The sequence below is a fragment of the Amblyomma maculatum genome, chromosome 9 (genome assembly GCF_055883805.1).
Source record: "Amblyomma maculatum isolate TAMU_Amacu chromosome 9, ASM5588380v1, whole genome shotgun sequence".
Lineage (NCBI taxonomy): Eukaryota > Metazoa > Arthropoda > Arachnida > Ixodida > Ixodidae > Amblyomma > Amblyomma maculatum.
Window position 1 is genome coordinate 29,914,665 of NC_139352.1, and position 25,725 is coordinate 29,940,389.

Below are 25,725 nucleotides of genomic sequence, written 5' to 3' on the forward strand. Positions count from 1 at the left end.
TGTAAGCGCGCCGTCGTTATTGCTGCTTGAAGCTGAATTTGACTATCTCAAACATGTGATAAAGTGATACGGTTTGACATCAGGTTCCTTTTGACACGAGCCTTGTAAAGATGGACAGGAGTGCGCATGTGTTGCCTTTATATTTCTTTGTGTTGTTTTTTGGATGTTTTACATATATTTCATGTCCCAATAAAATTTTGCCAGTTGATAGTAGAGCAAATGTTCTATCTCTCTCCACTTCTGTCCACGTCCCTGTGGACAGATGAATCCTATTTATCGTCTTTATTTGTATAATGTTTGTTCGTTTGCTGACTCATTTCTCCGCTACTTCTCTATCTTGCAACCGGCGAAAGCTAGCTACCGGATGGCAGTACATTTTTCACTGCAGATTGGTGGGTTCGATCTGGGTCTTCACGCATATCGATGGCATCTCCTATAATGACACCAGCACAGTTAACGCTACACACTGTATCGCGTTTGACAGTGCGCACCGCAACAAGATGCGCATCGTTAACCGCATAATTTTAGCGGTGACACCGAGAGGACCTTGGGCATTCGCCTAAAGATGTGAAAACGAAACAAAGCGTAACGAGGTTTCCATATATTTTAATTCTATCTCCTCAAAACACCACTGCTATTACGCATATGATAGGTAATCTGGCATAATTGCTTATGCTTACATATATCTGCAAGCACCAAGAAACTGATTCCAGATATAATTGCCCTGTAAACAAACGCACGTACTTTATTCTCCCAATCATTTCACCAACTCATGATGGTTGTCTTGCGCTTACTATTGTGTTTCCGCCCCTTTTTTGTTCTTTGCGACGGTCTTGGGGTTTTTGTGGTTTTCGTTTTTTTTGTACGCTTTGGCTTCTTGGTGGACGTCGAGTTCTTGGTGCGGTTAACTCTGGTCGTTGTTATAATCCGAGCAATAGTGGTACTCACTGGGGTAGTAGTAGTTGTTCTGTGAGTGTTGGATGTTCTGCTGGTTGTAGTAGTAAAGCGGAAGAACCTCCTCGCAAACTGATGATTTTGGGGGTAGCAACCTTCCATTAGAAGTAGGTCAATGCACAGGCCAACTTCATCACTATCTGAAATCTTTGAAAGCAAACGAAATTCTCAGGATTGGTATGCAAAGGATCTCAACGTCTGTTCAGCAAAATAGTGGCATAAAAAACTACCCACCAAATCACAATAGAAAGCTCTTAATAACATTAGTGCGCAGCGTCACAAACATCACCTGTCCAAGCACAGTCGAGAAGTTAAGGTAGCCTTGGTACACACCTAACTCCCTGCAATTGACAACACATATTTTTAATGATTGAGGAGAGCGTTTTCATTTTGAGAGGTCTTTCGGGAGCGAGGGTGGTATCTAATGTAGAATATTTATGAGAGATTTCTCATCGTTTGATTGCTGGTCATGAAATTATATTTGCTTGCGACGGTAGTAATATGAAATGCAGTACGCACATTTCAGCCCTGCGAGCATAAGTCTTATTCTCAGCGAAGAAAAAGCCAAATGATCATCGGTAGCTGACAAACACAACGTGATTGAGTAATGGGAAGTATAGCGCAAGGTGGTAGATGTAAAGATCCCAAAAAACTTTATCGCGAAAATTTCTATCATTCAAGCTTGTTTTGTTTTTTCAGCCGGCACTCCCCTTTTCAAGTATTTTATGACGCCCTATATCAGTATTTCCCCTTCATGGATCACTGCCTTGTCGTGGCGGAGGGGCTTGCGAAACTAGATGAAGTCGTGAGCTTTGCTGTGTAGGGCCATCCAAGATAGACAGGTCACGGCAGAGAGTTCTGACAAAATGTGATTCACTGGAGATGGTAATGGCGACCCACTCCAGTATTTCCTGCCAAGAAAACACTATGGCCAGTCACAATATTATTAATGATATGGCGCCGGAAGATGAGCCCTCCAGGTTGGAAGGCGTCCCACATGTTACTGAGGATGAACAAAGGGCGATTCCTAGTTGCTCCAGGACGAATAAAGCGGCTGGGCTAAAGCCAAAAGGACGCTCAGTTGTGGATGTGTCGGGAAGCGACCGGAAAGTCCGATGTTCAAGGAGATATATCACATAGCAACATAGAATGTAAGACTTATGACGCAAGGTAAACTGGATGTCGTCAAGCGAGAAATGGACAGATTGAACATTGATACCTTTGGTATCAGCGAGCTCAAGTGCACCGGAATGGGAGAATTTAATTCCGGCGAACATTATGTCTTTTATTGTGGGCACGAATCCAGGAGAAGGAATGGGGTCGCTCTCATAGTAAACAGAAGAATGGGCAAAGCAGTGCTAGGGTACAACCCAAAAACGTCCGAATGATTTCACTTCGGATCCAAGGTCACCCTTTCAACATAACAGTTATCCAAGTCCCGCCAACCACTACTGCTGAAGAAGCAGACGTTGACAGATTTTATGCTGACTTGCAATGCCTTCTAGACCGCACTCCATCATCAGACGTCCTTTTTCTCATTTGAGGGTGGAATGCTAAGGTGGGGAGTGAAGATATATCCGGAATTACAGGCAAGTTCGGTCTTGGTGAGGCAAATGAAGCTGGGCAGAAGCTAGTAGAGTTTTGTCAACAAAATAACCTCACCATAGCGAATACTCATTTTCAACAGCACAAGAGGCGCCTGTACTCATGGACTTACCGGACGGTCTGCGCAGGAATCAGATTGATTATATTCTTTGCCGGCAGAGATGGAGAAGCGCTATACAAGCAGTAAAAACAGTGCCTGGGGCTGATTGTGGAACCGATCATCAGCTTCTTGTCGCCAAATTTAATCTTCGATTGAGAAAAACGCAGAAAACTAGAAGGCCTTTCAGGTATGATCTGGATCGAATTCCATCAGAATATGCTGTGGAAGTGAGGAATCGATTTCAAGAATTAGATCTAGAAGACAGAGAGCCTGAAGAGATGTGGACTGATGTTCGTGATATAATACAAGAAGTTGCTTCTAAGGTAGTTCCAAAGCAAAATAAATGCAAGAAAGCAAACTGGTTATCTGAAGAGGCTTTACAAAAAGCTGAGGAAAGAAGGATGGCAAAAGTTAGGGGGAAAGAGAAAGATACAAGGTTCTCAATGCGGATTTACAGAAAATAGCAAGAAGAGATAAGAATGCCTTCCTGTACATACAGTTCCATGCAGTTGAGGACAACAGCCAATTGAGGAACACAAGAGCCCTGTATAAGACAATAAAAGATATCAAAAGAAGCTTCTGTGCTAAGCTGGGCATGATAAAGGACAAACGAGGCAAGGAGCTCACGGAAGCCTCAGAGATAAAGAAGAGGTGGCAGGAATAAACAGGAGAACTGTACAAGAAGGACCCGAATGTGTAAACTCAACATAAGAACGCTGTTATTACTGATCTCGAGCCGGGCATCCTGAAGAGGGAAGTTGAATGGGCCTTAGCCAGCCTTGCTAAGAACAAAGCTAGCGGAATTGATGGCATTCCAGCTGAGTTGCCTCAAAACCTCAACTATGACGACGCTGTTAACGTTCTGTATACATTATGTCAGCAAATTTGGACAACCCTGCAGTGGCCACAGGATTGTAGGAGGTCAGTTTATATCCCTATTCCAAAAAAGGCAGTGCCAAAGATTGTTCCAACTGCCGCACGATCGCGCTTATTTCGCATACTAGCAAGGTGATGTTGAAAATCCTCCAAGGTAGGCTGCAGCAGTATGTGGATCGGGAGATTCCGGACGTGCAAGCTGGGTTTCGCAAGAACAGAGGAACTAGAGACCAGATCGCCAACCTTCGCTGGATCATGGAAAAAGCAAGAGAGTTACAGACACACATCTACTTCTGCTTTATTAATTATGCGAATGCGTTTGACTGTGTAGATCACAGCAGATTGTGGCAAAGCTCTCCAGGAGATGGGAGTTCCAAATCACCTCATCTGTCTCCTCAGGAACCTGTATGAAGGGCAAGAGGCCGCAGTCAGGACTGGGCATGGTCTTACTGATTGGTTTCCGATTGAGAAAGGAGCGAGACAAGGCTTCATACTGTCGCCCTGCCTATTTAACTTATATGCTGAGTGCATCATGAGGAAGGCCGGTCTGGACGAGTCTTCAGCTGGAGTGAAGATTGCTGGGACACGTATCAACAACCTTAGATGTGCGGATGATACCACATTAATGGCAGAAAGTGAAGTGGAACTCAAGACACTTCTGATGCGCGTACAAGAAGAGAGTGAGAAGTTTGGGTTTAAACTGAACATTAAAATGACAAAAATCATGGCGTCTTGCCCCATCAAGTCCTGGAGCATCAAGGGACAAGAAGTGGAAGCTGTGACATATTTTCTCTTCTTGGGCTCCAAGATTACCGCGGAAGGAGACTGCAGCCATGAAATTAGGAGAGGCCTACTTCTGGGAAAGAGAGCCATGGCTAGCCTTGACCGTCTAGTAAAGAGCAAAGACATTAGTCTGCCAACAAAGATCCGTATAACTCGTGCTATGGTCTTTCCAGTTGTGATGTATGGATGCGAGAGTTGGACTGTGAAGAAGGCTGACCGCCGAAGAATTGACGCGTTTGAAATGGGGTGCTGGCGGAGAATCCTGAGAGTTCCTTGGACGGCCAGAAGATCAAATCAGTCGATATTGTTGACCATAAACCCTGACTGCTCATTGGAGGGTCAAATTCTAAAGTTAAAGATCCTACTTTGGTCATCTGATCAAAAGTGAGGAGTCTCTGGAGAAAGATTTGATGTTGGGAGAGGTTGAGAGTCCCCGGAGAAGCGGTAGGCAGCGAACGCGACGGTTAGATGGCATCCTCGAGGCGCTGCAGATGAATTTATGTGATGTTAGGAAGATAGTGAGAGACCGGAAAGCGTGGCGTGATATGGTCCATAGGGTCACGAAGAGTCGGACACAACTGAACGACTGAACTGATATCAGTATTTAATGAAGTACACTGCTCGACCGACGTTGCTGTGTTTACATTGGGATAAAGAAGAGGTCATATAGACCACCTCCGTGTTTAGAAACAAATGGGCTACTCGCGAACGCCGCCGCAGACTCTGGGGGCAAAGTAGGCTTAGTTAGAATAAAAATTTGCCTGGAAGCCAATCAGTACCCTATGGTGTTGTTCTCAGTTACAGAGACACCATAAACATTCCGGAACGTATTCAGAAAGTATGAAATGTCATATCAAAGGCGAAGTATTATTTAAACGCCCGCGAGACGCGTGAGGTAATAGTCGAAAACGCTGCTGACAGAAATAGGCACATGCCATTAGAAGTTATCACCATATTTTCCTCACTTCGCAGAGTACCAATGAAGGTTACCGGTCGTTAAACGTTGGCGAGTGCTTTCAATGAATGTGAGGCAAAGTGTGCTACGCAATTTCAGAGGTAATATATTTTTAATGGGGCGCTAAAATTATGTGGTGTTAAATCATTCCTACCGCCCCAAGCTCGCTGTCCACCGCGGATGTTTCTTCTAACCGCTCAAGCTTCTAATGTAGCTTGATACCCTACGGGATTGACTAAATTTGCTTACTAATACCGGTCGTCGAATATACACCCCAGCTTAGACAAAATTATATCCAACAAGCGCGTTTCAAACGCATGGCAATGGAGCGAAAACGAACGGCCCACTGCAGGAAAAGGCGGCGAAGACGACGCTCTGATCTAGCGCAGATACGCTGACATACAAGAAAGCCAGTTGTTTACGCATATCTGAGTGGTTTTGGCCGTCAGCGGCAGCAAGCGGTACGTTGATTGTGCTTAGAGAGGACTTCCTTCAGCTTAAATGTGTGCATCTTTATGGCACCAACATTTAAGAGGGAATGTATCCTGTGCCGCAACACCTCGGATTGCAGCGGAATCTTTCGCGATTGAGAGAAGCACACAATGGATAATTAGGTTTTCTGGAGTATTCCGCTCTATACAACAGAGATTTATCGGGTAATTTTAGTAATGTTAAACAACGAGTCAATTCGGCTTGAGCTAGCATACCTTATCACACTTTTCCCTAAAACTCTGGCTGCAATTTTAACATCAGCTGCATTTATGGGTGCTTTCCGAAACCAAAAATTTACTTTGGTAGATTTTTATTACATTCGTTTTCTTGGTTTTCGCTTCCAGTTAGTACACCCCCATGTCCCTCGGTGTTTAAAGGTACACCATCACTGTAATGAGGTTTTCAACTTTCGCAATACGTTCACGATGTTCATGGTTATTCTGCGCCGAATAACAATATCATATGTGCAGAGTGAGATGAGACACTTTTGAAAGTTTTGGCTTCATGTATTCCTAAGGGGGATAGGCTTTCATTTAGGCCCTGTCAGGTCAGCGTTGTGGCGGCACTGCCACCCCATAGTCCTTGCGTCACAGATCGGTGTTGAATGCGTAGAAAGGACGCCTTTTGCTGACAAGGGTTCTTTTCGTACTGACCTTTTGTTTTCTTAATGTGAGAACAGATTTTAAAATTGATTAAATATTTGAAATTAACATAGCACCTTAACTTCGCTGCAAGGAAATAAGAAATCCCAAATACCCGTTACAAAAGAAACTGTGGCACACTGATAAGAGCCTTAATTTCAGATTAAAAAAATAATAGTCTATTCCCAGTCGAAAAAAATTACAGAATTGTGTCAAAAATACGACAGAATATCCTGTAGTTCTGTCGTAACCATCAGATTTTTCTGTAATTTTGTAGTACTTTTTTGTAGTTCTGTAGTTTTTCTGTAGTATATTTCTGTTGTCTGTAGTTCTGTAGCACTTTTCTGTTGTAACTACAGAAATCTCTGATGTTACGACAGAATGTTTTGTTGTCACAACAGGTTTCTCGTCAAGAACAGCACAGAAATTCTGTCGTAACATCAGAAAATTTTCTGTAGTTTTTTTTCGACTGGGTTCTAATTACGGTTTTTAGTTATTCCGCATGAACGGTACCTTCAGAAACGTCAGCCATTGTCCCTGACATTTTAAGCGTATTCTTCTCACCTTGCATTTTGTCCCGTTTAAGTAGTAGCCTTCCATCCATTCTGCTGTATCGTTCTCACGGCAATAATAATTGCACTGCGGAACCACAGTGTCCTGTAGTAAAGAGAAGGAGTGAAGAGAATATTTTTAATAGGAAGCTTATGAACTACCTGAAAGTGATCAATTGCACAGTAATAAATCAAAATAACCTACAGCGCAACTTGATAAGGATTCGAAAATACCCGGTCACGAGAAATTGAGTGTGGTGATAGTTGTATAAAATAGGCTTATCTCATTTGACATTTCTCACATCATATATACCGGCCACATTACTGTAGTAGCATATCTGCACCATTTAGGAGGATAGTAAGACAGAGTAGCAATCAGATATCTAGGTTTGTGCTATTGCTACAATCCTAACAGTGAAGTTTGCAGAAATGAAAGCACCTTTGCTTTCTCTCCTGTATAGAAATACTTGTATTTTTACTTCACTTTAAGTAAGGCGCACATAAATGTTCGCAGTTTTAAAGTATATATAGCAGAAATGACATGTACTAACAGGCTAAATCCTTGTCTTACATAGAGAGAGCAGAAAACCAGCTCAAATGAGGACGAAAAACAAGCAGAAAAAACAACAAAACACACATGTGGTTTCGTATCTTTTCTGTTCTCCCTGTCTTCGCATCTAATCTTATGTTTCGAAGGAGAACTAAATTGAGCGTTACCTTCAGCACACAACGTCTCAAGCTTGAAAGCCTTCTTTGATCTACTCTTTCTCTTTTATCTCACGCATAACAAGGTTGGTGCGCGTTAAAATGGAATTGAACTTACATTCGCATCTTTGTGAGGGCAACCACGGATATAATCAGCCAATCCTTTCGCTTCTGTAAACAGCATATAACAAATGTTTGTAGTTAATAAACTGGTCATGAGTATTTAATGATGAAATATTTACAGCTGTTCAATTGCACTGCTGCACTGCTCTAAATTTTAATAACAGACGCCCTAAATATGTCTTGTCCCTTTGCTATACGTTGTTTTGTAACAAATGGATAACCAGCTTGCCGAAGCTGCTGTCTTGTTTTTAACCTAGCGCCATCTATAACAAAGTTACTTGATAATAAAACACTTATCAGACCGTTGCTAGAGCATGCCAACAACTTTTGATTCCCTTTCATTAACCTGTTCATTGAAACTGGAAGCGGCACAAATAAGTATATCACACGATGCATATATAATAAACATTCCATTACAGACTCACCAACAGAACTGCTAAAAACGCGCAGATCTTCTAGCTTTAGAAAACAGACCCTTTCTTGCAACTCTTAAATCATGTAGTAGGTAATACATAATCAAATAAAAGTGCTTATTACGAAGTACACATGGGCATCCACGAACAGATCGACCCGTTATAAACATACGCATACTTTATGCGATTTTTTTTTTTTCATACTCTCATTTTCAACTACTCAGATTTTCCAAAGGCGACGCACAAATGGAACAATTTAAACACGCGTATTATAAACAGCTTATCCTTAACTGCGTTTACCTCAATGACTGCAGACGAATGATACGCGTAGCAGTAATAATTGTATTCCGTATTTTCATACTTCTTTGTTCACTTTGTTGTTTTTACTCACCTGTTTGTGTCTTGATCAAGTTATGAATTCATTGCAGTCCATTTCACACTTTCATTAGAATGTTTGTAAAATAGATTTGGCTTGACTATTAATTAGAAAATTAATTATGATTCCTTCACTGACTCTGCGACTGTAATTAGTTTTGTCATATGCCTTTTGTACTAGTTCTTACCTTCCATAATCACGTAATCAAAATATGTCATGTAGCCGTTGTTTTTAGGCAGTTATAAGCTTATACGTATGTAACTCCGCACCATGTAGCATTATGCATGTTTTCAAGCTTTAATGTATGCACACTAACAGCCTTTCCTGTTACAATCGCTTATAGGATTCACAGTATCAAATATATCAAAAATCGCGCTATGAAGCTATTGCTTATATGAATATATTGCTTGCAGTGAAAACGTGCGCGTACAATCATTGCCTGCTCGGGATATGTGTTTTATACCCACACAACGCAAGTTTGTCAATGTGGAGCATGCCTGAAATCTAAATTCCTCCTAAACCACTGAAGGTATGCACGGAAACTTTATAGTGGCTAGCTCTTCGCCAGTTTGAAACTGTGATCGAGGCCACCACAACCTCTTGCGGTCTATTCCGTGACACAAGGCTCTCCGTCTCGTCGAGAGCTCCTGTCAGATGAATTGCTTGTAAACTAATGAGCTAAGGCTCGACACTTCAACGTTCTTCAGGTGGTTGCGGCTACTTTTTAATCTTCGTTTTAATGTACAGAGTGTTTCCTTCCCTAATAGTGTCCAATAAAAGATATGTGTCTGACGATTACTGAATGGTTTAAATCCTATCCCTCAACAACACTGCTCGTCTATAACCTAAAACAAATAAGGAGTTTGAAATGTTTTTCCTATGGGCAGTGGTCTACCGAAACAGCAGATGGCACGTGGCTGCACACTCTCCTTCGTTACTCGATGACAGTGCTGCTGGATGCGCCACGTAAATGTTCGGAGGTAGACGTAATTTTTATGGCGTATGCTTTCAAATACCATACTTCCGCAGATTATATTTCGTCAATTTGATTGCGGTTCACGAAGCTAGAAACCTCTTACTCCTGCTATGCATTATATTGTCTGCTATTATTAAGCTGAGGAGCTCGCTAGACTGACGAGCGAAAGCAAAGTGGTTAGATTCCTTCCTGTGACACGAATTCTTTTCGTGTCAGTTCAAGCAGACGTGGGTCTGATGACCGGCTCTGACCACGCCACATTAGAGCCAAGCAATACTTCCGCAAATAAAGGAATAAAGTGTTTATAGTTTGAAGAGCCCGGCAGAAATACCCTCCCTAGCGAAAAAATCGTATGAGTCACAATAACCTCATACAGGTTTCTTATACGAAACTCATACAAAACTCCAGCAACTCTCTCATAATCTCATATTTGTCATAAGTTGAATGATATTTGTATGAGATAATATGAGGCTTGTACGAGATTTATATGAATGTAGTATGAGAAATCTGTATGAGGTTATTGTGACTCAGGTCTTTTTCACTAGGGCTCAGCCGAAGGCAAGATTGCGACACTCGGATCAAATTTTCACCACAGAGAGAGAAGCTTCATAGCCGATTTTGCACCTACTTCCCACTGCTACTGTGCTGGGCAAAAATGGAGCCAGAGCCTAGTGAGTTGAAAAGCAGATAATACGAAGGTATATGGCAGATTTCATACCTTCGTGAAGGCCCTGTGGGTATGGTGATGTGAAAAAACCTTTGGAGTGGTTGAAGTAGTGGGAGTGCTTTAGGTGTGTCACAAGGTTAAAAGCTGTCTCTTTAAACGGTTGGGCTCGATCTCAAAAGCCATAGCAGCATCAAAGTTTATGCAATGGACCGCGTCCTCACAATGCTCCCCAATTGCGTTCCGCTCTGGTTTCCAAATATTGCCGCCGCTTGGACGTTGGCAATGCCTTTCCGTTAGGTCCTTTGTTTCAACAATGGAGGTGGCGGTACAGTCCCCACAATTCAATTGAGGCGATACTGTGTACCCCCTTCTTGTGGGTGATCTTTCGGCAGAGTCCTGAAGCACTGTAATTTTATCTAAGGCTTGTGGCAAGCCCATAATGACGTACATACCGGCTTCCGAAAACTGTAGGATCAGAACGGCAGTTTAGGGAGAATAAAAATGAAAGAGGCTGCCTGTTGTACACGTAGCTACAGTGGAGATAGAGTATTTATATGTGTTTTTCAAAAACGAAAGGCAGCGATGAGGTGATGGTTTGCTCTTGATTATATCAATTAGAGCTCGGTTAAAGTCCATAACCTAACATAAGCTCACAAAACGGTTTATTTTGTTTGGTGTCCAGTGCTTTAGTTTTGGAAACACAAGCATAAACAGCTGAAATAACATGAAATGCATGGACAGAGAACAGAGCAAACCATGAAACAATAAGCGTTTCAATATCCAAGCGCTAGAAGGGCGAATAGACGAATCTGGGATCTCTCTAAAGAACTGATCCTCCTTACCCATAGGAAAAGAAATTATTGTTCAGACAATGAGCAAAATTTTGCACATATTGTCACGTGGTGGTGACCAAGGTCGATGACACAAATGAAGCAACTCGGCGGCGGCGATAGCAACAAACGTGCTGGTCGATCGTCGAACAAATAATGTTCGTCACATTAGTCAACGCTCAATTTAAAGGCTGCACAGAACAATCTAGATAACGTCGCAAGCAGCTACTAGCGCGGGCTGGAACATTGTGGAAAGACACCCGAGTGGCCGGAATCTTCGAGACAGATCTCGGTGCAACTTGCGCTACAACGAAACTGATAAAGGTGTGACTGGCGACATCAAGCATTAACAAACAAATATTACGGAACTGATACGCGATCCAGAATCAAAGTGATTAGCCTGTATGCCGGCGGCTGTTAAAAAATAACAAATAAAGTTTTGAAGGTTTCGTGGCATTACTCCCCCCTTAAAAAAACATCGCCTCGATGTTCCAAAACAAAGAAACCTAAACATAAACACTGCAAAGTTTAAACAGCACATATTCTTTAACGCGCGTAATATGGCTTCAGTCGTACAACATGTACAATTTTTGGGCGTGCGCGTCGCCATTGTGGTGCTGACGTTCCGTCGGGAATGACTTCATAGTCCAGTGGTCCGACACGGCGAATGATTTTGTACGGCCCAAAGTGTCGACGCAACAACTTTTCACTTAATCTACTGTGCGGAGAAGTCTTCGGACATCTACCACATGGTGTGGGCTTGTCTATCCAAACCAGCAATTCTTCCTCACCCCAACCCCAATCGGGAGGACTGGGAGGCGACCCTGCTCGGCTGCTACGACCTGCAGGCCCAAAAGGCCTTGGTCGAGCGCGCCCGGGCAGCGGCCGATGCCACTGGGGTCCCGTACTAGGGACCCCACCCAGTATCTGTAAGGGCTGATCGTCAAAAATCCGGCCCATGCATACATACACCCCTTTTAAATGAATAAACGTTTGTCGCCACCACCACGACGGCGAATTGGTGTCCAAACCCACACTTGGTCTCCTGGATTGTACTCTGCGTGGCGTCGTCGTAAGTTGTATTGTCGGCTATTGGTGCGCCGTTGGTCTTTAATACGCAGCTGTGCGAGTCGTCGGGCTTCCTCTGCACGCTGCAGGTAGGCGGTGACGTCAAAGTTGTCCTCGTTGGTTACGTGCGGCAGCATTGCGTCGAGCGTCGTCGTGGGCTCCCTGCCGTACACAAGCTTAAACGGGGTCGCTCTGGTCATCTCCTGGACTGCCGTGTTATACGCGAAGATCACGTACGGCAAGATGGCGTCCCAGGTCTTGTGTTCAGCGTCGACAGGACATGGCGATCATGTCCGATATAGTTTTATCCAGGGGCTTCGTAAGGCCATTGATCTGGGGATGATACGCAGTTGTTCGTCGATGGCTTGTATGACTGTATTCCAGGATGGCTTGCGTCAACTCTGCCGTAATCGCCTTTCCCCTGTCTGTGATGAGCACTTCTGGGGTACCATGTCGCAAGAGAATTTGTTCGACAAAAAATTTGGCGACTTCTGCCGCGGTACCATTTGGTAGTGCTCTTGCTTCGGTGTAACGGGTAAGGTAGTCAGTGGCCACGATGACCCACTTGTTACCCATAGACGAAGATGGAAAGGGGCCGAGGAGTTCCATCCCAATTTGTTGAAAGGGCAGGACTGGGCACGGAATAGGGTTTAGTAGTCCTGCTGGTCTGATCGGCGGCGTCTTGCGTTGTTGGCACTCACGACACGTCTTCACGTAGTGGGCAACTTCGGCAGGCAGTCGCGGCCAGTAATACTCCTCCTGGATTCGACGCAACGTGCGCGCAAATCCGAGATGGCCTGCTGTGCGCTCATCGTGCAACGCCTGCAGAATTTCCTGCCGGAGGTTTTTAGGCACAACAAGAAGCTGCGCGGTCTTGTTGGTTGCGAAGTTCTTCACGAGGAGGCCATTGCATAACGCGAACGATGATAAATGTCGCCTGAACACACCAGGAGGAGAAGTGGTCTTTCCTTCTAAGTAATCGGCTAGCGCTTTTAGCTCAGGGTCTGATCGCTGTTGTTCTGCGAAACTGCTGGCGCTTACCGGTCCCAAAAAGGCGTCGTCGTCATCGTCCTTCGGGGTAGCGTCGACGGGAGCGCGTGATAAGCAGTCTGCGTCGGAATGCTTCCGGCCCGACTTATAGACAACAGTCAAGTTCAATTCTTGAAGTCATAGGCTTCATCCGACAAGGCGGCCGGAGGGATCTTTCAAATTAGCCAGCCAGCAGCGCGCGTGATGGTCGCTTACCGCCTTGAATGGTCGGCCGTATAGGTATGGACGAAACTTAGAAGTAGGCCAGATGATCGCAAGGCACTCCTTCTCGGTAGTCGAGTAATTCACTTCGGCTTTTGTAAGGGACCTGCTACCGTAGGCGATTACTTTCTCCTGTCCGGCACTCTTCTGGACGAGAACGGCTCCTAGGCCCACACTGCTCGCGTCGGTGTGAATTTCGGTCTCGGCGTTTTCATCAAAGTGGCCAAGTACAGGTGGGCACTGCAGGCGGCGCTTAAGTTCGTCGAAGGCTTCTCCGTGCGGCGCTTCCCATTTAAAAGGTACGTCAGCCTTTGTAGGCTGCGTCAACGGTTCGGCGATCCGCGAAATGTTTCTGACAAATCGTCGGTAATAAGCGCACAGCCCAAAAAATCGGCGCACAGCTTTCTTGTCGGCAGGCGGTGAGAATTGTGCGATTGCAGCTGTTTTCCCTGGGCCTGAGCGAATACCGCTCTTGCTAACGATGCGACCTAGGAACCAGAGTTCTTCGTAGGCGAAGTGACACTTTTCTGCTTTAGCGTTAGTCCCGATGAATTGATGGCTTCCAGCACTGGCTGTAGTCGTTTTAGGTGGTCTTCAAAGTTTGAAGAGAAGACGACGACAACGTCGTCCAAATATACCAAACAAATTTTGCACTTCAAGCCTGCCAGGACTGTGTCCATCACTCGTTGAAATGTGGCTGGTGCGGAGCAGAGGCCAAATGGCATCACCTTGAACTCAAAAAGACCGTCCGGTGTGATGAATGCAGTCTTCTCGCGATCTCTTTCGTCGACCTCAATTTTCCAATATCCGCTTTTCAGGTCCATCGATGAGAAGTACCTTGCATTGCAGAGCCGGTCGAGAGTGTCGTCGATGCGGGGAAGCGGGTAGACATCCTTCTTCGTTATGCTATTTAAGCGGCGGTAATCAACGCAGAAGCGAAGTGTGCCGTCTCTCTTCTTCACCAAAATGACTGGTGCCGCCGAGGGGCTGTTCGATGGCTGGATTACGTCCTCACGCAGCATTTCCTCAACCTGATCGCGAATGGCCTGGCGTTCTCGCGGCGATACACGATGAGGGCTTTGGCGCAGTGGTCGGGCGTGTTCGTCCGTTATTATGCGGTGCTTGGCCAGTGGTGGTTGTCGTACCTTCGATGATGACGAGAAGCACTCCCCGTAGCTTCGAAGCAGACGGAGAATCTGGTCTTACCTGCTGTGGATCAATGCCGGGTTAATGTCAAATGTGGGCTGAGGGAATAGGTCCGGTGCGTCTTCCAGCGTTTGGCCGTGGAGGGCGAATACATCTTTGAGGTCCGCTAATTCTTCGAGAAATGCGATCGTCGTGCCCTTGTTGAGATGTCGGTATTCTTCGGTGAAGTTTGGTACCAGCACCTGAGCTTGTCTTCACCGGAATTTCGCGATGCCTCTTGCGATGCCGACACCTCGTTCTTAGAGCAATTGGATATTTCCTTCGACGATGCCTTCAGCGGTTTCGATGTTTGCGCTACTTACGCAGACTGCGATGCTTGATTTGAGCGGGACGGTCAATTCCCCATCGAGGCAGAAATGGCTTTGTCTGCAGAGAGCTTGATGATCTTGGATCGCAGGTCGATGATAGCCTTATGTTCATTTAGGAAGTCCATGCCTAAAATCACGTCGCCGGAGCACTGCTGCAAGACCAGGAAGCTGGTGGGGTAAGTACGCCCATTTAAGGGTATTCTGGCAGTGCATCGTCCCAATGGAGTAATCAGGTTGGCACCTGCGGTGCGAATCAGCGGGCCATCCCAAGCGGTGGTAACTTTTCTGAGCTGAGAGGCTAACGGTCCACTAATGACTGAATAGTCTGCTCCGGTGTCTACTAGGGCAGTGACTCTGCGACCGTCGATATCAAATTCAAGGTCACTTGTTCGCGTCCTCGCATTGCACGTGGGCCTTGGCATCCGATCTCGGCTCCGTCGTTTCTTCAGGTCTTGGCCGGGGCATATCGTTGTTACTTCGCTGGGCGGCGGTGTCGGCTCGCACTCCGGTCATGTTGACGTCGATGTCGTCGTGTGGAGCGGCGGTGAAATGGCTGCGTCGTCGTTAGTGGTCGTCGGCGGCGGAGGATGTTCGTCTTTTCGCCGTTGAGCAACCTCACCTCACCTCCCTTAGTGTATCACCCCGCGGCGGGGGTGATACACTAAGGGTATCAAGTAGTTACATGATGGAATCATTAAGGAAAAGATGTTGTGTAGAGAAAAGTACATAAATCTGCATGAAAAAAGCAAGAAAATAATCAGGAAACAGCTTCTGCGACAATAGGGGCATATTATGTGTCCAGAAAAACTGTTATATGCACCAGTTCAGATATAACCAAATATCATATTAGGATATTGTGCATACATGAAACAGCGTTCCATCGAAAACCATGTAACGTTCGACCCAAGCATACAAACGCATATACACACCGGAAGTTACTCAACTGAAACGATAATACACATTATTGGACGTTACTGAATTCTAAGTACGATAGAAGAGCTGCTTGAAAAGTTGATGTGTCGCGGATAACTCCAATACTAGATGGAAGCAAGTTTCATTGACAGGACAAAGAGGAGAATACAGGTATCGTTCTGTGCGTGCATATTGTCACGGACAAGAGGGCTAGATGTGACTAAGACGACGGGACGAAGCTCAACCAGCAGGCAAAGTTCCGCGCACAGCACGCGAAACCACTTCGGCGTCCTTTTCTTCCAGGTGTCACCTAAAAACATCTGGGACACCAGGTGGCATTACTCCCCCTCCTAAAAAAACGAAAGCACAGACTGGGCGCGAGCGATGGGCGATGCAAGTCAGTACAGAAAACGAATATAAAACAGAGGCGGTGCCCTACACAACTAAACGAGTGCATAGTACACCGCACATTACTGCGTGAAATACGGTTTCATGCGGACAACGTGCACCACCTCGGAGCGTGGTTGTCGACGCGAGGTCTGCACAGTACCCGCTGGAAGGACTTCGTATGTCACTTCTGTGACACGGCGCAGAACCTTGTAAGGTCCAAAGTATCGCGACATCAGTTTTTCAGACAAGCCGGGCCGGCGCACCGGTGTCCACGCCCAAACTTGCTCTCCTGGTTGGTATGTGACGTGTCGATGACGGAGGTTGTAGCGACGCGTATCCTTTCCCTGCTGTTGCTGAATGTGGATGCGGGCAAGTTGACGTGCTTCCTCGGCGCGCTGAGCAAACTGCTCAGCGTCTGGGATGAGAGGGTTATCCGTGCAGCACGGAAGCATGGCATCTAACATCGTCTGAACGTTGCGTCCATAGTGCAGGCGAAATGGCGTAAAACGCGTAGTCTCTTGGATGGCAGTGTTGTAGGCATACGTGACGTACGGGAGAATCTCGTCCCAGGTCTTGTGCTGGGAGTCTATGTACATTGCAATCATGTCGGCGATCGTTTTATTGAGTCTCTCCGTGAGGCCATTCGTCTGTGGGTGATAAGCAGTGGTTTTGCGATGGCTCGTGTGACTCAGCTCAAATACGTCGTGCATAAGTTGTGCCGTAAACGCCGTGCCTCGATCGGTGATTACTTGGGACGGTGCGCCATGGCGCAACACGATCTGCTGCATAAAAAACTGGGCGATCTCAGATGACGTGCCACGCTTTACCGCCTTGGTTTCCGCATACCGTGTGAGATAGTCGGTCGCAACTATAATCCATTTGTTACCGACCGATGTCAGCGGAAATGGGCCCAGAAGGTCGATGCCGATTTGGTCAAACGGTGTTCGGGGAGGCGCAATAGGTTGGAGCAAACCCGCTGGCTTGAGAGGTGGCGCTTTTCGACGTTGGCACTCACGACAGCCTCTGACGTAGCGATGAACGGCGTCAGCGAGTTTAGGCCAATAATAGGCTTGACGAACTCGGGCGAGTGTGCGTGTAAAGCCCAAGTGGCCGGAGGTGGGCTCATCATGGCAGGCAAAAAGGATATCGGCACGGAGGTCGGCTGGCACTACGAGGAGGAACGCTTGGTCAACAGTGCTGGAGTTCTGTTTGTATAGAACGCCATTCCGGACACAGAAAGCAGACAGGTTTCGAGCAAATTGCCGAGGGATATCAGCAGCGCGACCCTGCAGGTGGTCAATGACAGGTCGAAGGTCCGGGTCAGCTCGCTGTCGGGTCATTATGTCTGAAGCGCTCACCAGTCCAAGAAAACCGCTCTCATCGTCCGTGCTCTCATCGACTAAACCGACGGGTGCGCGCGACAGCGCGTCAGCATCTTCGTGCTTCTGGCCAGATTTATACACAATGGTGTACTCAAATTCTTGGAGGCGAAGACTCCATCGTGCTAGGCGCCCCGATGGGTCGCGGAGGTTAGCCAGCCAGCACAAGGAATGATGATCGGTGACAACTTTAAACTGGCGGCCGTAGAGATAAGGCCTAAATTTCATGGTTGCCCACACAGCCGCAAGGCATTCCTTTTCTGTAGTGGAGTAGTTTGTCTCGGCGCGGGAGAGCGTGCGGCTGGCATACGCTATTACCTTTTCGACGCCAGCTTGGTGTTGAACGAGTACAGCGCCAAGGCCGATATTGCTGGCATCGGTGTGGACTTCGGTGTCAGCGTCTTCATGAAAGTGCGCAAGAACAGGGCTTGTTTGCAGTCGGCTGCGCAGCTCCGCAAAAGCCTCTTGTTGCTCGGCGCCCCACACGAACTGTGTATCATCGCGCGTGAGGCGAGTCAGGGGGGCGGCAACTTTGGAAAAATCGGCGATGAAGCGGCGGTAGTACGTGCAGAGACCCAGGAAGCGTTTCAAACTTCTCTTGTTCGCAGGAACGGGAAATTTGGCGACAGAAGCAGTCTTGTCGGGGTCTGGCCTAACGCCTGCGGCACTCACAAGGTGACCAAGAAACTTCAACTCTTTGTAGCCAAAGTGGCACTTCTCGGGCTTGAGCGTCAAGTCAGCTGACCGGAGGGCATATAATACTGCGCGCAGGCGTTCGAGGTGTTCTTCAAAGGTTTCGGAGAATACGACAACGTCGTCGAGATAGACTAAGCAGATTTGCCATTTGAGGCCGGCGAGGACGGTGTCCATCATGCGCTGAAAAGTTGCCGGCGCTGAACATAGGCCAAAAGGCAGCACTTTGAACTCGTACAGTCCATCTGGGGTGACAAAAGCTGTTTTTTCGCGGTCCCGCTCATCAACCTCAATCTGCCAGTACCCACTCTTCAAGTCAATGGAGGAGAAGTACTGGGCGCGACGAAGCTTGTCGAGCGAATCGTCGATACGGGGCAGCTGGTAGACGTCTTTTTTAGTGATGGCATTCAGCTTTCGATAATCGACACAGAAGCGAAGGGTCCCATCTTTTTTCTTTACCAGCACGACAGGGGATGACCACGGGCTGTTGGATGGTTGTATGACACCATCACAAAGCATCTCCTGAACTTGTGTCTGGATCGCTTTACGTTCCGTCGTTGAGATACGGGACGGCTGCTGGCGGATAGGGCGGGCGTCGTCAGGAGTAATGATGCGGTGCTTCACGAGAGGCGTTTGCCGTACTTTCGATGAGGACGCAAAGCAAGAGCTGAACTCTAGTAGGAGGGCACGTAGCTCACGATTCTGTGTGTCCGAGAGATCCGGACTAATATTAAGACGGTCAAGTGGGGGCTGCACAGTGCTAACAGCCCCAAACGTAAAACATTCAGAAACATCCGCTAAGGAGTCAGCAAACGCGATGGCAGTAGCACGAAAAAGATTCCGGGGTTCGTTGGTGAAGTTAGTCACCAGGAGATCAGACCGGCCGTCGCGGAGATGGATGAGGCTGCATGCTGTACAGATGCCGTGGGTGAGCAAAAGTGACTGGTTGCCTTCCGCGACCGCATGCCCGTCACGCAGTTCGTCGCAAGTAACAGTTACAAAAACACTGGCGCGTGGCGGAATCGAAACGCTCTCGGCGGAAATTCGAAGGGCGGCGCGGCGTTGGCGATTCTTGACGTCAGTATCAGCAGCTTTCTCGGTTGAAAATGTCACTGTGCGCTTTCGGAGATCGATAATAGCTCCATACTCCCGGAGAAAATCAACCCCAAGGATAACGTCACGGGAGCAGTCAGGTATAACGAGGCAGCTTACAATAAACGTGGAGCTGCGAATTTGAACTCGTGCCGTGCACAGGCCACTAGGAGTTACGACATGTCCGCCAGCGGTGCGAATCTGCGTGCCCGACCATGGTGTCATGACTTTTTTTAGAAGCGCTGCTAGCTTCCCGCTTATAATCGAAAAATCCGCGCCAGTGTCCACCAATGCGCTAACCTTATGGCCGTCGAGAAGCACGGGTATGTCCAGCGAGAGTCGATTTTCATGGGTAGGAACTGTCGTCGGTGCCGTAAAATCCAGATCGCTCACAGGTCTCTTTGTCAGGGGGTCTTCGTCACGTCGATTGCAAGCGGCCTCGCCCCCGGAGGTCGCTGTCTTTAGTTTTCCCGGTGGGGACTTGGCGAGCGTCGCTGCGCCGTCCAGGATGGCCCGCGCTGCGGCGATGGTCGTCGTGGGGACGTGGATCGTGACTGCCGCTGAGAAGTTGGCGCCATGCGCTGCTGCGCTAAGTAGTCTTCAATCTCCCGGGGTCTTTGGCCTATTGGAGGGCGACGCATGTCGATAGGAAATCCGTGAAGTCCAAGGTGTCGATAGGTGCACTGGCGATAGAGATGACCTGGCTCCCCGCAATGGAAGCACAGGCGCTGGCGATTTGGGGCGCGCCACAGGTCCGCCTTCCGCTGGGGTGGTCGTCGGTTGTCGACGAACGGCTCAGTGCGTGCGGAATACAGTGAGCCTTGATCGGGTGGCGGTAATGGCGCCGAAGCAGTGGCAGGGCGTCGCGCGATATCTGCATAAGTTGGACGCAGGTACTCCGTGGGGAAAGGTTGTGGATCAGCGGACGCTACCGAGGGCTTCAACGCTTGAAGCTCTTCGCGGACAATGCTAGCTACAGAGCCGACCGTCGGCTGTGGAGCACCGAAGAGCTTCTGGATCTCTTCGCGTACAACTGAACGGATGATGTCGCGTAGGTTCGGGGTAGCCCCGAAGGCCGAAAACGGCTCCACAACCGAAGCGGCGACCACCGGCCTGTCGTAAGTGGTAGACCGCTGCTGGAGCATCCTCTCTATTGTGACAGCTTCCGAAAGAAACTCGGCAACCGTCCTTGGTGGATTACGCACGAGGCCAGCGAACAGTTGCTCTTTAATACCGTGCATAAGGTGGCGCACCTTTTTGTCTTCGGTCATGGCCGGGTCAGAACGTCGGAAGAGCCGGGTCATGTCCTCCACATACATGGTCACAGTCTCATTTGGCATCTGTATACGAGACTGTAGAGCCCTTTCTGCGCGTTCTCGCCGATCCGTGCTGGTATAGGTCTCACGAATTCGTCGGCAGAACTCACGCCATGATGTTAGGGCGTCTTCTCGGTTCTCGTACCAAGTACGAGCGCCATCTTCCAGGCTGAAGAAGACATTTCGAAGCTTGGCGGCGTCGTCCCACTGATTAAACGAGGCGACCCGTTCAAATTGGATAAGCCAGTCTTCGACGTCTTCGCTGTGACTGCCGTGGAAGGGCTGAGGCAGTCGTGGATTTTGCAGGGTGTAGTAAGTTGGAGCTCCTTGCATAGCCGGTCGAGGGGCGCCTGCGGTGTTGAACTCCAACGGCCCGTGCTCAGGTGGTAGGCCTAGGTTCCTCCGGCTAGCGCGGTGAACAGGAGTGTCGATTGGCACAGGACCTGAATCCTGGGTATGCGGAGGAGTTCGGGACATATACTAGGATCGATACCCTGCGCCGACACCAAAATATGTCACGGACAAGAGGGCTAGATGTGACTAAGACGACGGGACGAAGCTCAACCAGCAGGCAAAGTTCCGCGCACAGCACGCGAAACCACTTCGGCGTCCTTTTCTTCCAGGTGTCACCTAAAAACATCTGGGACACCAGGTGGCAATATATATATTTATTATTGTGCATTTCATCTACACGAGTAGAGATGTGCGGCGCCAGTACAAAGTGGGAAAGTGAAAATGGTGTGCTGCTTTGGTAGAGTGCATGAAAAAAGGATTAATGGCTGGAATCTTCGGCGCATGGTTAGTGGCGGCAGATTAAATGATGGCAGCCATTCTCAATTTCTATCCCACATTGGGGCGAACACATCAGCTTCCCTGACCACTGCAATAAAGCACTATAATATCAGACCGTTTTTTGTTTCTTTATAGCTTCACCCGCGACGTACAGGAAAACCTCCGAGCAAGTCAGCACGTTGTATTCATAAAGTCTTATGGCCGCAGGCAAGCATCCATCAGGTTAAATCGCCTTACGATTTGTTTTGCAGTCCTCTTCGTGAATAACATCCATATTTGTACAATGGATCCTGAACAAGGCCCATTTAGCTCTAAAAGCTTTCAACGTTCGACAGCTCGCTACAAGGAAAGTCCAGAATCATCTATGTTCCCGAACTTTGCCCAAAGCCTGAACTCGGAACTCCTAATCTCAAACTTAATGTAAGCGCGGCTAGTTTGAGGTTAAGGTTGTCGCAAGTGACAGGTGAGTTAGCCGTGCGGAGTGGTTTTAGCTGCTTCATCGAAATTATAATTAAAATGTAAATGCTGTCCACAAGCCAGACGCATACCGGAGACCCGGCTTATCTACAATGCTATGCACACAGTCTACTTAATAGCCAAAATTTACCCCTGCTGCCACCACCTGGCGTTCATGTCAAAACGTGGCGTGAAGCCTCATTTCTCTATGCCTGATTTCCGTGCGAGTAGAAATTGTCCGGAAGAAATGTGTGAGCGGCTCCTGTCTTTTGTAAAGGGAGCGAGAAACGCGCACCTTTCCTTGTTGTATGGGGACAGCACGTGAGATAGCGCTGTATATCCTTGCCCACGCCACATGTCTCCATAGCGAAGACGATTGCAGGTTCATTTTATATATCCGTGCAATAGCGAGGATAGCTTATTCGATGCGCTGCAGTAAAGATACCTGGGGTCTTTTCGCCCATTGCTTACATTTGGCGTTGCCGGATAAACTCACACAGTAAGGAAAAGGCAGAGCATGATTTCTTTGAACAGTGGTTTGACATTTTGAGGGAATGTTTTGATGGATTACTTGACAACTCGTTATGGCCTGTTAGTGGAGATTCTTCATATTTCGCCGGTCAATTCCTATCGTCTGAATATTGGGGACAATAACTTATCAGTCTAAGATTCGGTGCTGATATTTCGCTGCAATGCATTGCAGGCGAAGAATTCCAAACCATGATCAAGGAACGAACAGTCAAGCGGAATTGTTGGCCTAAGAAGTATTAGGACATGCTGTTACCTAGTGAGTTAGAGTGTAGCGACAGCAGAATAGTTTAGAATCCGCAATTATGTCCCGAACGTTGTCAGGAGAAACATCAGAATAGGTCATTTAGTAAATACCGTTCTCAGCCACAAGACTGAAGGAGGTATAGCAAAGCACACTGGGGAAGAATGCGTGAAGTCAACGGTCATGACCAGATGTGACGTGATGACCTGAAGTGACGCCATAATGACGCCACTTCCGGGTATTACTGATGTCATCATTAGGCGATTCACTCATATATGAAGCGGACCCTGCCGGGTTTCCAATCTAGACGTCCGTGCTGCCCTTTTCATTTGGCGCTTCCTTTAAAGCCGCACCACAAAGCTTACAGAAGAAGATGCAGTAAAACAGGAATCAGCGGTGTTTTAAACAAAGGCTTTAGTCTCATCGCCCTTGAGTGGTCTAAAGTGCCATAAGAATATTTAAGACCTACCATATCAGAGAGCAATAACGGCTTGTGAGCAAAACTGAAAGGCGTGGGCAATCAATCTTGAGCAGCAATGTCCCTAGTGTATTCAGCAAAACGCCTCTAAAGCGTCCGGATTACGACGCTAGGTTTCTTCTTAAGAGCGAACTAAAATGCGGCCGCAGGAAGAGCAGTTTTGTATATCCGCCAACCAGAGGAAGGAGGTCAGGAAACAGTGAGCGCAATTTTATGATCAAAATGAAATTAACTTTGATGTATTGTTCAATTAGTATTTCTCACTGACCATGCAAATATTTCGAATAGCATAGGTGCAGAATAAAGTTAATAAACATCTTACTCTTGGCGCAGTCTAAGTTTACATGTATTTATATACCGACGACAAGGAGATGATGGTTAATGTACAGGTGAGATTTGTACTTTGCGTACTTTCTTGAAGAGCATGTGCCTATATCGGAATTCTGAAAACGTTAGAAAGAATATCGTCCGCTCGAAAGGAGTCTGCGTCTAATGTAAGGAAGTTATTTTCATCTCCCCAAGACAATTCCAAATGATAGATGTGGATTCGAGGGCAGCCGAGGCAGGATCATTGAAAACCTCTCCATGTAATACCGCTGAAAAGTCAAGTTGGTGAAAAGCATGTGGATTTTATCTTGGCAGGTTGCACCAGGTGAAGGGGCCCTACATAAGCTATATGAAGTCAGGTAATTATTGCAAATGAAGTCACGTAACCTGCGCTAAAAACTTCGAACCTACTGAAGGGCGATGGGCCTTGCCTATTACAGAGGATACCATGAAATTAAATATTCTTACCTTGAAGCAAGACCAAGCTTATCAAGAGGGGGAGCAGCATTTTTTGCGTATTTTGGGCTTCGTGTGAAGATATCCGTAGAGAAAGCCTCGTTTTATACCCTGGATAGAGCCGTGTAACTTCACTTGACTAACATCGCTAATATTAACATTTAATGCTACTCATGACAATAAAACGCAATGAAGGCTTCAGAAAAGGTTGTTTAATAACTAGTAAATGGCACAGTAACTCTTGCACAGGCTTTCAAGCTAATATCAAGCCCATAGATTGTGCAAAACGAAAAAGCTACTTCAAGAAATATATCTTGAAAAGGTCACTGCCCATCTGAAAGCTTTCAGTATTGCTAATAAATCGTCCTGTAGGAATTCAGTACACACATATTACGTTGACAGTTCATGGCACATTTCATAAATGTGAGGTCAGTCCTCATTTATTTCATATCGAGCCTTGAATAAGCGTATATTTTTTTTTTTAATTCAAGATCTCTGAAGTGTATGCGAGGTCTAACATTTTAGTATCTATGCACTTCATTGTGGCCATGATGACCCGGCATTATTAGTTATAAGCAAATACTTCGTTAGGCGACCACATCGCACTTTAAGCAGCACTTGTGCGAACCTTACAATTCGTTAGATCGTGTGCTTTTTTATTGTGACCACTCCGACTGTCCCTCCTGCAGACGTATGAATTGGAAAATCAGGCACGAGACATTAATTCGGGTTCTACTTCTAGACATTCGAAAAGCCAGATCATCTGATCTGCATGAAATATTATGCGCAACTCAGAACAATCTTGGATGCACAGACCAAACCATTTATACTTGTGCGTTTGGAGTATCAGTTATTGTAGAAACTTAAGCTTGCGATTTAAATAAAATTAAGTGTTTATGGTAGACTCAGTGATTACTTAATTTACAAGGGTGCCACTCTAAAAGAAGCAGGGCAGACACAATGCCGCCTCTCACTGCATTTAATCCACGGCGATCCATAAGCTAACGCGTAATTCCGTCACCTCAACGGTAGGGTCTCGCATCTTCTCCTCACTGGTTGCCTCTGAGCGAGTAAAACGGCGATTGTTGCCGACAGGTGTCTCTGAACGCAATCTGGTAGCATATACTCACTGAAGTCAGGAAATCGTTACGGTGAAGATAATTGAATAGTGTTGTCGTCGCGTGCCGTCACCTAGTGGCTGTGTTCACGGCTGTTTTTGTGGCAATTAGGAAATAAACACAATCCCGTAATGCAACCAAACGAGGAACAACTCCCCCGGAAATATCTTGGTAGCTTAGTTTAACGTTGCAGTTTTAAAAAATACAGAAAAACGTTGCACTTACAGGATTCGAACAGATGTTTATTTGCTCAGACTGAAGGTAACTAGTGTCAATCCATTGCGCCACTGAACATTTTCTTCCTTTATTCCATGAATTGATACAAATAATCCAGTAAAAGATCGTGGTTGCCATGCACCTTGGCTGACAACCGTGTCTAATGGACTTTCATTACCACAAGTTCGCCCATTAGACTCAAGACCTCCTCCGCAGCGTCTTGCGCCACTGAAACAATGCGTACCGCAGGTTTTATATGCGCTCTTGTTCCTTTTTAGAATATTTCCGCTATCTGTTGCCAGGTGACGCTGCTCAGAGGACCCTATCGCTACCTCTACCTTAGAAATAAATCAAAGAGCCGTCGGACGATTAGCACTGGGTGCCCACGGCAAAACCACAAATGAGGCAGTACAGGCATATATGAGCTGGACATCTTTCGAAGTACTGG

At 46.8% G+C, this 25,725-nt stretch overlaps 1 long non-coding RNA gene across 1 annotated transcript; it reads right to left on the bottom strand.

Annotated features, from left to right (window-relative positions):
- Nucleotides 1-716: 716 nt before the first annotated feature.
- Nucleotides 717-24,095, bottom strand: LOC146178724 (uncharacterized). The gene is made up of 4 exons (XR_014700879.1): nt 23,956-24,095; nt 7,781-7,833; nt 6,971-7,063; nt 717-1,101 (listed from the first exon to the last, which is right to left on the bottom strand). It is a non-coding gene; the product is annotated as an uncharacterized LOC146178724 (long non-coding RNA).
- Between the last annotated feature and the right edge of the window lie 1,630 nt (nt 24,096-25,725).